This window comes from Pleurodeles waltl, chromosome 12 (genome assembly GCF_031143425.1).
Source record: "Pleurodeles waltl isolate 20211129_DDA chromosome 12, aPleWal1.hap1.20221129, whole genome shotgun sequence".
Taxonomy (NCBI): Eukaryota; Metazoa; Chordata; class Amphibia; order Caudata; family Salamandridae; genus Pleurodeles; species Pleurodeles waltl.
The window spans coordinates 118,459,863-118,463,079 of record NC_090451.1 but is presented as its reverse complement, the minus strand read 5'-3'; the positions used below and the strand labels follow the sequence as shown (position 1 = coordinate 118,463,079).

At 43.5% G+C, this 3,217-nt stretch overlaps 1 non-coding gene across 1 annotated transcript; it reads right to left on the bottom strand.

The window, feature by feature from the left end:
- Positions 1-727: 727 nt before the first annotated feature.
- On the bottom strand, positions 728-797 carry TRNAI-GAU (transfer RNA isoleucine (anticodon GAU)). Its single transcript has one exon. It is a non-coding gene; the product is annotated as a tRNA-Ile (tRNA).
- Positions 798-3,217: the final 2,420 nt, after the last annotated feature.

The window sequence follows — 3,217 nt, the reverse complement described above, 5'->3', positions numbered from 1 at the left end:
GAAGATTACCAATAAGTAACCAACGCATCACCACTCTTTCTGAATGTGCGTGGCTCATTCTGCAGGACTTGTTCTTTGTATGATTCCTGGATTTTCAGAAGCCCTTTGATGGCAGCACCCCCACACTGAAAATTGTTTCAGCACCACTGGACAAGGGTCAGTTGTCATGCTCATCTGCAGCGTAAATTTGCATTGAAGTAGTCTAACTCCCTAGGTCCTGTCTTTTGCTCAATTTGCCTTTGTGAGTTTTCTCTCAATCACTGTTGATTTCCTTTGATCTTTCTTTCTTCTTTCACTTCACCTTCGCCTTCAGTGTATCTTTCGGCCCTGTTAACAGACACGCCCCCTTGTAGCCACTTCTATACTTCTGTCACCTAATTATTTTCCTATCCTTTCCCCTGTAACGTTGCTGATCCTAGCTATAGCATGACTATCCAGAATCTGTTCACCTGAGTTATGTTCCTCTTATCCCCATGCATCTAATAATCAGCTCATGGTCTCCCTCCACCTCTCACGTGACATAGTCTGAGCCAGTGTCTCCATCTTGGAGAGACAATCTCTTGCACTTCTGTTGTTCTACTGGCGTTGCCGGTTTGAGCTTTGGTCAGAAGTGGCAAAAGAAGGACTAATGGAAAGTGAACGTGTACTGGAGCAACAGAGTGTATGGATTTACAAGCGTTTGATTAAATGAGAAAAAAAGAGTTTACTTGAGAGAAAAGACTTAACTTGAACCCTACGGCGATCGAACCCGCGACCTTGGCGTTATCAGCACCACGCTCTAACCAACTGAGCTAACCAGCCATGAATGACAGAGTTCTCCTTTTTCCATGACATGCAGATAAACAGAAGAGTCGGTCTCACTATCGCAATTCCTTCATACTTTTCTCCTTCCGTCCCCTGCCTGGATTGCAATAACAAGAGCTGTTGAGTGCTGCACGCCAGCCTCAGCGCCTCTTCTTGCAGTCAATCTCACTGTGTGCTGTGATATCTTTGTAACATTGGTTGTTGCCGGAAGAAAAGGAAAGGATGGATAGGATTTCTATTCTTTTACAACAAAACCCAAAATGCATCGGCTTGCTTGCTCATTAAGTTTACAAGGCCAGCTGCTTTTGAGATATTCTAATTATAGTGGTTATTCGGCGTTGGAGGTAAGAGAGTTGTTTTTAGGTCTGGCCGTTCCTTCTGCTTTAAATTACTCTAGCTCATGTCAACAAAGTAACAACAAAACATAGCCAACGGTTTGTTGCTCAAGCCTTCCCTACTGCACCTTTCCATGTCTCTCCTGCCGACCACAGTGCAGGAAATTTGAGTTTGCATTTGCGCAAAGAGACGTACAACACAAGAAGGCGCGCTTTCGTGCGCCGGGCACCACCCGGCCTGTGCATTCCTCACTGCCGTGAAATCAGTTTACTCAGCAGAGCATGACGCTGCAATTGGTTAGTAAGGCCTGCCTGACCAGAATAGTATATTTGGGGTCATGTATTTGATTGCATTTTTAAAACAGTAACAGAACTTAACTGCAATGTTTAAATAGGTCTAGACATATTTAAACAGTGTCAATTTGATAGAAGAATTCTGGAAAATTCAGAGGGGAGGCACCAATGTTTTTTTTTCCCTTTGGGTGGAAGTGGCATTAAAGAGTTTGAAGACCACTGGTCTAAGTGGACACTAATACACCTGGATCCTCCTGAATTCCTCGCAACAGATGCCAGCAAACCTGGCTGGAGAGCTACTGTGTTGGACTGATCCTGTCGATTCAAGTGGTCTTTCCTAGAGAGTCGGAGGTCATGGAAGTAGATGGAGTTGATGGTAAGCTTCAGGGCTTTGAAGTTTTCCCATCATCATCTGTCTCAGAAAAATGTGCTAGTAAAGACAGAGAATAAGGTAGCGGTCTTTTACATTAACCAGCAGTGAAGCATGCATTCAAAATCCCTCAATGCAATAGCAGAACAATTGGGCTATTGGGCAGAGATCAACCTGTTGCATACGTCGGCAGTACACATCAAGGGCACCGACAATGTGATGGCAGACAGCTGGAGGTTTCCAAATTTGCTGGAGTTGACGTTATCCAGGTCGTTGTTTTGAGAGATATGCCGAGAGTTTGTGAAACCCTTTCTGGATCTCTTTTCAAACAAGGACAATGCTCATCTTTGTCGATTCTGATCCAGGTTTCCGGAACAAGGAGCCTAGGTAGTGGACGTATTGGTGATAAAGTGGCTGAGAAGTCTCCTTTATACATTCCCCCCCTTTTTATTGATCCAGATGGTTCTCTTCAAGTCTCAGGAGGTGGAGGGAACTTGATTCTTGTTGACCCAGATTGGCCAGAGATGTCATGGTTTTTTCTTTCTGAACCCCTGGCTCTTCTACCTCCTTGGGTACTGCTCAAGTGTGTCTCTTCTCAGAACGTCGTCCCTGACCTTCTTGCTCCAACTCACTCTATCGCTTTGGAGGTTGAGAAGTCTGGACTGCTAGCAAAGGGTCTTTCCTCTTCCTTAGTGGAGTTAATTCAGCACTCCAGCAGGCCTTCTACTTCGAAGTCTTACTCAAAGAACTGGAAGTCCTTTCAGACGTGATGTTCTGCTCATGATCTTTTGGCACCTACCTGTAGTTTGTCTGCTATTTTGCATTTTCTTCTGATTGGGTTTCACTTGAATCTCTTTCCACTCTGAAAGCTCATTGGTTTGCGATAAAGTCTTTTAGGGACTTTTCTGAACTTTCATTGATGTTACACTCTTTGGTGTCTAGACTGTTATGATCTTTTGTCAATGGTAAGAACAATTAAAAATCCCTTTTCTCCAACTCAGAATCTTCCCAATCTTTTATAGGCTTTGCAATTTTATCTCTTTGAGGATCTGGATACTGTACAATTAAAGATTGTCTCCTATAAAGTTATTTTCCTATTTGCTATCACCTTGCTGAGAACAATTGGGGAGCTGGGAGCCTTAAAATGCTGTCCTCTCTTCATTTGATACTTTGGAAGATGGGGTAACTTTAAGGCCTAGCCCTACCTTTGCTGCAAAGGTTAAGTCTATTTTTGATAGATCTTAGGAAATAATTCTTCCTTCTTTCATTCCCTCTCCTTCCTCTCCGGAAGAACATTTGTTGAATACACTTGATGTTTAAAGAGCTCTTTTCATTAATGTCACCAGGCCTCTGCAGTTCAGGAAAACCGACTCCTTGTTTGTGACTTTTGGACAGCCTGGAAAAGACAAGAAGG